This window comes from Vulpes lagopus, chromosome 8 (genome assembly GCF_018345385.1).
Source record: "Vulpes lagopus strain Blue_001 chromosome 8, ASM1834538v1, whole genome shotgun sequence".
Classification (NCBI taxonomy): Eukaryota; Metazoa; Chordata; class Mammalia; order Carnivora; family Canidae; genus Vulpes; species Vulpes lagopus.
This window is the reverse complement of record NC_054831.1, coordinates 86,579,771-86,592,523: the sequence shown is the minus strand read 5'-3', so window position 1 is coordinate 86,592,523 and position 12,753 is coordinate 86,579,771.

Here is a 12,753-nt window from a genome sequence, read left to right as displayed (position 1 = left end):
GCCTGAGGCAAGGGATAATTATGAATACATCTGTATCTGTTAAGCAGGAGATGATTGACAAACTCCCTCGTTTCCTTCTGTCATTAGAAGACACTTCCTATGCCGACACCTACACCTACGTTAACATTTAACTGTTGCAAGGTTTGGAACCCTCCGGTGTTCCCTTCCTCTCCACCTTCTCCCTTGGGTCTGGCCTTTTTCCTTTCTGTAGGGGAAGAGACTCAGGTAAACCTATGACTGGCTCCCCTTCCTGGGGAATGGTGAGGGAAGGAATGGTCAGAAAAATTTGCCATCCAGAAAGCAAGATAATGGAGCTCCAGATGATACTCTGAGATCAGTAGTTGGAATACCTGCAGTCTTCTCTGGTAAGCTTTCAACAGGGTAATAAGAGTCAAGTGACTGTATGAAATCATTACAAAAGATACTGCATTGGAGCAAAGATGCTGCATTATCATCTACAGTCTTGAAAATAGTCAAGTTAGGTGACACAATCAGTCTGGTAGATGAGAACACTGAAGCTCAGAGAGGTTAAGACATTTGCCCAAGGCTACACAGCTGATAAGTGGTGGGCCCATCTTCTTCTAACTTCCAAATGCAACCCAAGTATCCTATCCTCTGGGATGCTTCCCTATGTCCCCAGAAAGGTTTCTTCCACTGGTGCTTCTGTACAAGGTGGCAAAGTAGGTAATCTTTAACCAAGATTACATAGACTAATTAAAAGATGTGAATTCTGGTCTAACTACCTCACCACAGCATGATACTTCAATTTTGAGGCCACTTCTCCAGACTGATCTCAGGAGGGATCCTCCTTCCCACATGACCTTACAAGAACCCTCCCAACATGGCCCCTGGCTAGCCTTCCTGATTTCTTCTGCCATCAAAAGAGGAAATACTTACCCAGACTATGGAATTATTGGGCTGTAGTGGCCAGGCATGAAACTCTTACAGGGGAAAGAGGAAGATATATAAGTTGCCCCATGTAATTCACAAATATGTTCTGCTGGCTTCGTGGGTGGTGCGGCCACAGCAGCTGCATGGGGAGAGATGCCTACACAGGTAAGGGATTAGGCCAGCCCTCTCTGCACATCTCAGCAAAGTCACATGCTTCGTGCCAGTCCTGGAGTAAAGAGAGGGGGCACAGATCAGGGAGCCAAAGCAGTCAGGGTGGACAAGGGTAGAGGGCCCCCATGTTAGAAGCAGTGTTCCTCCCAACCCTCCCCTGCTATTGCTTGGTTGGTTTCCAGGCAGTGCTCCAGCCAGCCCCAGATTACTAAAGCTCTTGGAGATGCCAGGTCTAATCTGATTAGAGAACAGGTATCTATTCAGGCAGGGCTAGTCCCCAGAGTGGGCACGAGGCTTGGGGTTCTCTGATAGTGATTACCACTTCCACAGGCCACTTCTCTTATTGTGATGTGGTGAGAAGAGCACTGAGCCATAGGGTCCCTACTGCTCAGGTCTCTGTTCTGTCATCTTTACTAGTGTGACCTTGAGAGAATGCCTGCCCTGCCAGTAGCAGTTGGAGGATGAGATAGTGGATGTGCACAACCTCGATAAATGATAAATGCTGTTACTACTATTGGAGATGAAAACGGAGCTCATGTGGGAGGACACAGAATAGAGGAATTTAGGTATCTATTCTTAAGCCTCAGTTTCTCCATCTTACCAGCAGCCTGGACCATGGAGGGAGGAAATCAAAAACTACTCGTCCAAGTCTTTTCAATAACTGTTGGCTATCACTTGAAAAATAAGAGGTCTCCAAACTCAGATATGACTTCTCTAGAAAAATAAAAATAATTGGTGCCTCTGAGACCCCCTCCCCATGGTACAACTGGCTGGAACTGAAAGGCAACTGCCCTTTCCAAACTGGGCAGGGTCCCCTTACTTTTCCCACAGCATCCCCTCCCATTCTACTGCCCAGTTCCCGTTGCTTTAAATGCCTGCTGGAATGGGTCGTTTGTACCATGGTGTCCCTTAGTCCAGCCTGCTTTTCTCTCTCTTTTTTTAAATACTACTTGCCTGGCTGTCCACTCCTGATGCTGGCTGGTGTCAAGTCTGATTGGCCTCCTTGGCACTTTAACCCAAATCATATCCCAAACCACATCTAGAGGGCTTCCTAAGGTTGCCCACCCTGCAGGCATGTCACTCAGACACAGGTACCAGAGTCAATCCCAGAAAGGACATCTAGGCTCATCATGGAGCATAGGATTTGGGGAGTTTAAAGGGAGCCCGTTGATATTGTTAGACAAATTTCTCTATGTTTGTGCTTTTTTGTCTGAGAGACACTTAGTCTCTCAGAGGGGCATGTGCCCCTCCTAAAATGTGAAGAATCCCTGGTTCAAGCCACCCATCTCTGATAAATAGATGGGAATGGGAGACCCTGAGTGGCTTATCCAAGGTCACCCAACAGGTTAGCTATAAAACGAATAGGAACTGGGTTTTCTCTCTGAGGAACAGTTTATTGTTTTCAAGTATTTATGAGCCAATCTATAGTGTCTCCACAAAAAATTCCCCAAAAGTGGCCTTGACCGTAATGATACCCTCAGTAAGCAGCCCACTTTGTCCTACCCTGACTCTCTTTCTCTGATCTTTACTTAGTTCTTCCTGCCACTTCTGCAGTATGCAGCGACCTGACCACCTGTCTATTTGTTTATGACATGTCTCATCCCCACTAGAGGCCGTGTTCTGTGAGGGTGATAAACTTGGCCTCTTGTTTTCGTGACTTCCGTGCTGCCTGGCCTTTGTCACAGCACACACAGAAATGGTCCACTCAGGTAAACCAATAAGGTATCTTGTCAGTGATGGGCAGCAGCACTCCGGCATCCAGGGGCTCTCTCAAGCTGCACCCACTGTCCTGAGCATCCAGAGGATCAATTTTTCAATATATCCCACATCCTCTGGGAAGCTTCCAGCACAGCATCTGGCACACGAGGGGCAGTCAATAAATATTTGTCAAGTGTAGTAATCAATTAATGATACCCTGAGAGGACAGTTAAAAAGGAATGAAAAAGGGGCGCCTAGACGGCTCAGTCAGCTAAGCATCCCTCTTGATCTCAACTCAGTCTTGATCTCAGGGTTGTGAGTTCTAGCCCCAGGCTGGGCTCCACCAGAGTGGAACCTACTTAAAAAAGGGGGGCGGGGAGCGGATGAACAGTGGCCTCAGACTTTCTGTCCTAAAGCTAGCCATGTGAGAGGATGTACCATCTCATAATCATAATGATATGAATAAGACCAGTTTCCATCTTAATACAGTTGACATTCTTGTATTTATCACATGCCTAGCACCATACCAATCAAGTGCTTTTTTACCCATTTTTCCTGTAATCCTTACTCCAAATTAGTACTTTTATTTCCCCCATTTTACAGATGAAGAAACTGAGGCTCAAGAAGTTAAAGTCATGTGCCCAAGGTCACACAGGCCTGACTCCTGAACTCCTGCCTTCCTACCTGTGTGCCCACCCATGGGCACTGGGAAGAGGCATCAACATGGTATCTAGGCAGCTAATTGGGGGTGGTTGAAGAGGAGAATGGGGGAGGCCTTGAGCCCTAGCTGTGAACTAAGACGGCCTGGCTATACTGCTGTAGAATCACTCATGGACTGTGAAGGTATCTGGGGCTAGTAATTTGCAAAAACGAATCTGGTAAATTCCTAGCCCTGAGCTCCCTTCACCATTTGTCTGAGACGGAATATCCCCAAAGGGAAAAAGAAGAAGCCAGTTCAGGAACTTATGCCACTTGGTTCTTCTGGCCTTTCTAGAACAGGTATGGTTACTAGAAGTGTTTGTTAACAGTCAATAGCGAACATACACTACTTAGACCAGGCCAGCATAAGAAAAATTATTATTGAATAGCTTCAGGAACAAGAATCAAGGTGGCACTTAATTTTTCAAAAATATTTTAAAGAGTCGAATATATTTTTAAAAAATAACATGACATTTGCCAAAAGGAAAACAACAGAAAAAAAAATCCCCTACCATATTCCCAGCTTCGGTTTGACATTTTGGAGTATACCATTCATTTGTTCAACAATGAGGGTGCAGAGACTATCCTTCCAACTTTCAAGCCGTATGTGGGATCACACTGCAGAAAACTCTTCCACACAGCACACATGGATGGACTTCCTTCCACATCTCTACAGCTCCACACTCTTGTGTTTAATAGGTGGTGTTGCATGGCATTTCATTTTACAGCCTTACCATTCCTGTTCCCACCTCCCCTTGTGATAGCTCTGCTTTCCACATCCAGCCACAAACCTCACCTGGACCACAGGACACACACCCTCTGCTGGCCCTGCCCAAGGAGGCCAGTGGTCAAGAACAGGAGCCCTGCTGGCCTGTGAGTGTGTGTATGGTGCGTGCAAGGAGTGGGGCTGCACACAGGGCAGCCTGCTGGTGCTTTTCCTCGGGTACAGGAAGTTCCTCTTTTCCCAGAAGACTTGCCACGTGGCACATCTCTGAGTAAGGACAAAATCCTAGATGGTATGACATTCTCCTTAAAGATGACCACAAAAGTAAACAGGAGAGGACCTGAAAGCCTGCTGTCTTTAACATACACAGCTTTCGCTGAGCCATCAGCTCCAGGTCTGTACTATTTAGAGAAATGTATTCCACAGTAACCATCATTTATTTATCCAATTCCTTCTTATTTCAGAGAGACAGAGCAGAAAGAGAGATCACGAGCAGTGGGGGAGGGTAGAGGGAGAAGCAGGTTCCCCACTGAACAGGGAGCCCCATGCAGGACTCGATCCCAGGACTCTGGGATCATGACCTGAGCCAAAGGCAGACACCTAACTGACCGAGCCATCCAGTTGCCCCTGTCACTGCCCTTCTTAAAACCCTCCAGTTTCTCGCCACCCTTGAATGTGGGCTGGACTTAGTGGCTTGCCTCCCAAGAACAGAGCATGGAAAGAGAACAACAATAACATCACAGCGGAGAAAAATCTGGCAGACGCCACCTTGACCGAGTGATCAAAGTTAACCATCACCAGTAATAAGTTACACTGATGTCAGATACTCCCTGTAATCATGTGACAACAAAGGCACCTTACCTCTCCTATTCTTCCCCCAAATTCATAGCCTAGTGGAATCACGAGAAAACAGCAGACAAACCCAAATTGAGACATACTTCAAAATACCTGACTCATGTTCTTTTAAAAGTGTCAAGGCAATGAAAAGCAAGACTGAAAAATTGCAGAGACATGAGCACTAAATACAACATGGTGGAAAAAAGGAAAAATTAAATAAAATTTATATAGTATTGTACCAATGTTAATTTCCCAGTTTTGATCAGTATACTATGGTTGAGAAAGATGTTAACATTAGGGGATGCTAGGTGAAGAATATAGGGAATTTTCTGTACTATTCTTGCAACTCTTCCATAGAGCTAAAATTGTTTCAAAATAAAAAGTCTTAATACATAATTTTTGGGATCCCTGGGTGGCGCAGCGGTTTGGCGCCTGCCTTTGGCCCAGGGCGCGATCCTGGAGACCCAGGATCGAATCCCACGTCAGGCTCCCGGTGCATGGAGCCTGCTTCTCCCTCTGCCTATGTCTCTGCCTCTCTCTCTCTCTCTCTCTCTGTGACTATCGTAAAATAAAAAAAAATTAAAAAAAACACATAATTTTCTTAAATCTTTAATTTCTTCCCATTGTACTCAATGCAAGTCCAACTCCTTACCAAAGACTATAAGACCCTGCCTGACCTGCCCCAGGTTTCTTCCAGAGTCCATCCCTTCACTGTTTGACTAAGGGAAAAATAATTCTAGTCACACATAAACCCTAAGAAGTATAATCAAATCATGTTGGCCTCAGTCCCCTTGCCAATGACTGATTCTGCATGGACACAGATTACAGTGACAACTAATGATAGGCAAAGGAAAAATCTAGGAGTTTCTAGGAAGTTTCTTCACCCATAAAATGAGAAACAAGGAAGAAAGGAACACACTGTAGTGTCTTTGGGACACTGAACTGCAATCTTAGTACCATGAAGGCAGCCGATCTGAGGGTAAGAGCCCAAAGCCGGATGGCAGAGAGAAGACCGAGAGAGACCCAGGAAACTGTGACATCACTGGGCTGCCTAATTAGCCAATCCTGAGGCCACTATACGTGGAGACTTCTTTTACATAACGGAACACATCTTTCTTATAATTAAAGCCAGTTTGAGCTGGATAATTTTCATGACTTGTAGTCGAAGGCATCCTAGCTGACAGAGTTCGTACATTCTATACTTCTTGAGAAGATTGGCATTTAGAAAGATCTGAAGTTTGGGAGAGGCCTTAAGTCATCTTAACTATAAATCCTCTGAACAACTGTAAGTACAAGAAGTCATCATTTTCAAGTCTGAGATGTTCTTTGGAACTAATGCTACCATGTCATGTCTTATTTTCCTGTCTTTTATTTAAACATTTATTTATTTATATGTATTTTTAAAGATTTTATTTGAGAGAGAGAGAAAAGAAAAAAGAAAGCACATGCACATGTGCACAGGGGGAGGTGCAGAGAGAGAGAGATTCTCAGGCCAATTGTACACTGAGCACAGAGCCTGACATGGTGCTCAATCTCCTAACCCTGAGACCATGACCCAAGCCAAAATCAAGAGTCGGATATTTAACTGACTGAGGCATCCAGATCCCCATAGATTGTTTTTTTTTATATTTAAATAATCTCTATAGTGAAGGTGGGGCTTGAACCCACAACCCCAAGATCAAGGGTCACACACTCCACCAACTGAGTCGGCCAGGCAGCTCTACCAATGTTAGGTCTTAAATGGGTCAATAACTTCTGTGGAGGGCTAATGTCCAGTTCTTTTTTTAAAAAAATACGTTTTATTTATTTATTCATGAGAGACACAGGCGGAGACATAGGCAGAGGGAGAAGCAGGCTCCCCACAAGGAGCCCAATGTGGGACTAGGATCACACGCTGAGCCACCCAGGAGTCCCTATGTCCAGTTCTATACAGTTATCAGCATTCAGAGAGTTTGGCTACTAGACTGCCCGTAGGTAGTAGCTATTTCCGCCCTCAAGTAAAAAAATAAATGTAGGAGGGGTTCTACTGTTTTTCAAAGTGTATCCTATTAGTTGATTTAACATCCCCTCTTTTCAAGTGGGGTACCCACAGAGTTACAACTCCTAAAAGCTTCCAAAGTAGATTACACAGAATGTTGTCTCTGAAATCAAAATCATGTTTTCCTTGTAATTCCAGGAAGGAAGGGGGAAGTCAGATATTAAATAAATCCCGAATTAGAAACAGTCTTTTTTTCCCCCCTCTGCTGAAGCTACACAGCCCAAGTCTTTCTTGTGGACTTTCAGTCTGGATCACTGCCAAAAATGTGAGCAAGAATTTGGCCCATTGTTACTTTAAATATCCTGTGTCGCGGGCCATCTAGGAATGTCTAAGTATGGGAATTTTCCTTCTGAGGTCTGGGATGTAGATATAAATAACTAGAATCTGTCTCCATCCTGCCTCTCTGGGCTTCAGTGGTGTGAATGAGCCAGCCTTGTATAGAAGGATCACCAGCCCACTCGGGGCCAGCAGCGCAGTGTCAGGTGAATGCTTCTCACCTGCTCTCCAACATTAACTTCTCCCTGCCAGGTCAGGCAAGCTGGGGAGGAGCTACTTCAAAGCTGCCCCAGACTTGTCTTGAGAACACTGCCTGGTAGGGACACCTGGGTGGCTCAGCGGTTGGGCATCTGCCTTCGGCTCAGGGCGTCATCCCAGGTCGGGGGATTGGGTCCCGTAGGTATCAGGCTCCCCGCAGAGAGCCTGCTTCCCCCTCTGCCTGCCTCTGCCTCTCTCTGTGTGTCTCTCATGGATGAATGAATGAATATGAATGAATGAATGAATGAATGAATGAATGAATGAGAATACTGCCTGGGAGACTGCGGTGGAGGTTGACCCATTGTCTGTCTAATGCTCCCCATTTCTTCAAGGGGCAGAGTGTGCATAAGGGGCGACTGCAAGGTTTGACCTCAAAAGCCCAACCATCCAGGCACCCTCTTGGTCTTCACAGCCTTATCTTCATCTGTTGGAGCAGCAGGATGCAGATTAGCATGTCCTCAGAAGATAGCATTTGTTTTCTGTCAGAACCATGGCCAAACATAGGGCATAAGCATCAGAAGACTTGGGTTCAAATCCTGGCTGGACCATACACCGGTTGTGAGAACAGACAAGTCTCAAAGTCAGCGTGAGCCTCCATTTCCCCATCTGAAAAATGGGCACAAGGATGACCAATCTCACATGGACCCCTATGAGGGGTCAGCAAGAGTACGTACATACAACAGTTACCATGAGGTAAAAACACAATAAAGAAGTCCAGAACAAGGAGAGAGAGAGAGGATGAGTGGGAGACAAGAAGAAAGAAAGGGGGAGAAAGAAATAGAGAAACAGAGAGACGGACAGGAAGAGAGAGATCGCAGAGACATGGGCAGGGGGAGAGATGAAGAGAGCTCACTCAAATCCAGAGAGAGACACCGGGAGGTGTGGTGTCTGAGGTGCCTGGGAAGTCCTGAGGGGAAAGGAGGGACAGACAGAGCAGATTCCTCTTCTGGTGGAAGGCCAGTGAATCTCCACTATTTTAGTGAGTGAAAAGTGCTACAGGGAAATCTGGTGACCTGGTGGAGAAAGACCCACATAGTGGTCAGAGAAGGCTGCTCTGAGGAAGTGATGTTTGAGCTGAAAGCCCAGTGAGAAATTTGAGGTTTGAGCGATGGGATAAAGAAAAGGTCTTCCGTGGGAGGCTCTCCCTGAGCCAGGTCCCTACAACACGCACACACACACATGCACATACAAACACCCCACAAAAGAAAGTCAAAGAGGAATCTGTAAGAACTGCCCAAATAAAGCATGGCTAAGATGAGGGGGGTTGGCAGTTTTTACAACTCAGTCACCCCCTTCACTTGGCAAGAGCAGGAAGAGGCTGTGAGCCCCCAGGGAAACCCTTCACAGGGGGCAGGGGGGAGGCAGACAAATGGTTTAGATAAAGATCTCCCTGCTGTGTGCTATTTTCCTTCCTAAGGATAGCACCTCAGCTCACTGAATCACCAAGGCTTCCTCTGGCTGGGGAGAGAGACTTCACACTTCCCAGCACAGGCCCCCAACCCACCTGGACCTTTCCTGGGACCAGGGGGATGATAATCTACATTCAAAAAAGTGCTTCTGGGGTGGGGGTGATGTGGGGAGGGAGCCAGGGAAAGAGTTCAAGGCAGGATGCCTCCCCTTGACCCTAGTACAAGTTGAGGTGAAACTGTTCTCTTCAGGTCAAAGCTGCCAAAACAAAGTTAAAGGTGTAAAAACAATGTGAGGTCACACAAGGATAGCCTCTCTCTGGAACCTCAGGGTGGAGTTAGGGGTGGGAGGTGCAGGGAAGGGATGGGGAAGGACCTGACTGAAAAGCAATTTTTAACTATTTTAACTAAAGATGCCCCTCAACTACAATAAAAGCATGGAAAGGGTGACCAGTTTCATCCAACTAATTTACAGGTTTTAAACAAGCCTAAGTTATGACTCTCTCCTAACCTGCTCTCCTTCCTTGCAGCTTTCCTCTATCTCAGTAAATATTTAATTTACCCAATAGCTCAGCCCAAAAATCTTGGGCTCATTCTTGGCTTCTCTCTTTACTTCCCACCCCACATCTGATCCAGCAGCAAATCGTATTAGTTTACATTCAGATGTATTCAGGATCTCATCTCTTGTCACCACGGCCATCATCATCCAAGCTACCCATCATCCTCTCTCTCATCTTATTATTGCACCCGCTTCCTACCACAGCTCCCTGCTGTCTCTTGCAGCCCCTACAAGTTAGATGATTCTTGACACAGTGGCCAGAGGGAATTTACTGAGAACACTGAGCAGTTGGGTGGCCTTAGTCAGGTTATTTCATTTCCTTGTGCTTCAGTGTCTGCATCTAAACAAGAGGGAGCCCAAAAAAAAAAAAAAAAAACAAGAGGGAGAATAATAGTACCTGCCTCGTGTGAAGATTAAATTAGGTAAGAGTGCCCAGCACATAGTAAATTCTAGTATAATGATTTTTCTGTCATTTCACTAATCATGCTGGGTAATAACTAGCTTTTTAAGAGTCATTTCTTCCCACTAGATTGAGTGTTACTAGAAGGCATGGACCAACTAACTCCTAACATAAAATCAGAAGTCATCCCTCTGCTCACAATCTCTCTACTACCTTATCATTTCATTTAAAACAGTATCTAAAGGCCAATTTAAAACACTATCTGAGGCCAATAGGGTTCCCTAGGATCTGTCCCTGACTAGATCCCCTCTGACTCTCCTTCCTATACTCACTTCTTCCTCCCACATGGCATAAGAACAAGCATGTTCTGCCTCAGGGTCTTTGCATTTGCTGATTCCTTGGTCTATAAAGCTCTTTGTCCAAATATCTGCATACCACATTCCCTTACTTCATTCAGGATTTTGCTTGTTCACTTCTTCAGAAAGGCCTACCTCACCTCCCTCTGTAGAACAGTCCCTACTTCAACCTCCCACCTCCCCTCAACCTATTTTACATTTCATCACCACCTGCTCTTCTATTACGTATACGTTTTTGGTTACTTTTTTACTGTCTGTCTTGCCCACTAGAATGTAAACTCTATGAGAAGGCAAGGAGGTTGTCTTTTTATTTATTTATTTATTTATTTATTTATTTATTTATTTATTTATTTATTTATTTTTTGAGGTTGTCTTTTTAACCACTATATTCCTAATGTCAAGGACATGCTTGGCTCATGGTGGGTGCTTAATAAAAGTGTGTTGGATGAATGAATGAAAGAATGAATTTACTGAACACTTATGCACCCTGCCACTTAGAAGGCACTTTACATACTACACATTCTTTTGTTCAGTCCTCACAATTATCATATTAAGCCATATCTTTTTTTTAATATTAAAAAAGAATTTATTAAGTATTTATACTCATCAGACTGAAGCCGATGAATACATTGTTGGTCCTGGGCAAAAAAAAATTTTTTTTAAATTTATTTGAAAGAGAGCATGAGCAGGGGATGGAGAGTGAGGGAATGGGGAGGGGCAGAGGATGGGGAGAAGCAGGCTCCCTGACAGACAGGGAGCTCAATCCCAGAACCCTGAGATCATGACCTGAGCCAAAGACAGATGCTTAACCAACTGAGATACCCAGGCACCCGCCCTGGGCAAAATTCTTTATTATATTAATAAACTAGTGACTTACAAGCATCTAGAAAAGAAAACTGTGGTCCAGAAGCCAGCAGAGATTCACAAAGAGCAAGTTCACTGGACTTCTTTGATAGAATTACTATCAGAAAAGTGTGAATTAGTTTAAGGCCTTTGTGAAAGCCTCATAAATTCTTCTGGATACAACTGAAAAATGTAGGTTGAGTGAAATACAACAAGGTCATTAATAAATGATGATTTCCAAAATCTAGAGGGAGATACATCTTTCTTGTGTTCTTTCCTTTGTCCTCTAATATTTTCATTAGTGATTTGATTGATAAAGAAATGGTTAGAAAAATATCAGTAGATTCCATGAAGATGGAAGGATTATGCACACTTAGAAGTCACAATCAGGTTTTAATAATTTTTGGTTTGTTAAAAACAAAAGATAGGGGTTTTTTGTTTGTTTCAGTTGGGACTTGTATTTTAAAGATTACAGGGGGATTCCTGGGTGGCTCAGTGGTTGAGCCCCTGCCTTTGGCCCGGGGTGTGGTCCTGGAGTCCTGGGATCGAGTCCCACATCGGGGTCCCTGTGTGGAGCCTGCTTCTCCCTCTGCCTGTTGTCTCTGCCTCTCTCTTTCTCTCTGTGTCTCTCATGAATAAATAAATAATTTTTAAAAAATAAAAAATAAAAAAATAAAGATTACAAAGGAGGGGTACCTAGGTGGCTCGGTGGTTGAGTGTCTGCTTTTGGCTCAGGTCATGATCCTGGGGTCCTGGGATCAAGTCCCACATTGGGCTCCCCGCATGGAGCTTCTTCTTCTTCTTCTTCTTCTTTTTTTTTTTTTTTAAGATTTTATTTATTTATTCATGAGAACACACACACACAGAGAGAGAGAGAGGCAGAGACACAGGCAGAGGGAGAAGCAGGCTCCATGCTGGGAGTCCAACGTGGGACTCGATCCCAGGTCTTCAGGATCACACCCTGGACCGAAGGTGGCGCTGAACTGCTGAGCCACCCGGGCTGCCCCGACAAGGAGCTTCTTTCTCCCTCTGCCTGTGTCTCTACCTCTGTGTGTGTGTGTGTGTGTGTGTGTGTGTGTGTCTCATGAATAAATAAGTAAAATCTTTAAAAAAAAAAAAAAAAAACATCACCAAGGAAACCAAGTCATGTGCTGGACCTTTCACAGCTATGAAAGAATAAGCCCCAAGTAGTAGGGACTCCATGCGCTATTCCCCTGCTCCCTCCTGCTTGGCCTAATTATTATTAGCCTACCAGACTTTCAAGATCAACTCAGACATCTTTTTCTTCCATGTAGCCACCCAGCCCTAGGCTGGCCAGGCACCCCTCTGGCATCCTGTATGGTTGCCTTGGCTCCCCATCCCACTTCTAATAGCTGGGTGGACATGGCAGGTTACTTCACTCCTTTGTACTTTGGTTTCCACATGTGAAAAGTAGAAAAAACACTAGTACTTGCCTTGTGGACTATTGTGAAGACTAAATGAAATAAGATGAGTAGGGACCTTCACAGAGTGCCTGGCATATACTAAGTCCTAATATTATGTTCAGTTTGTCATTTCACTTACCGTACTGTGTTGCAGCTGGTGTTTCACAGGCCAT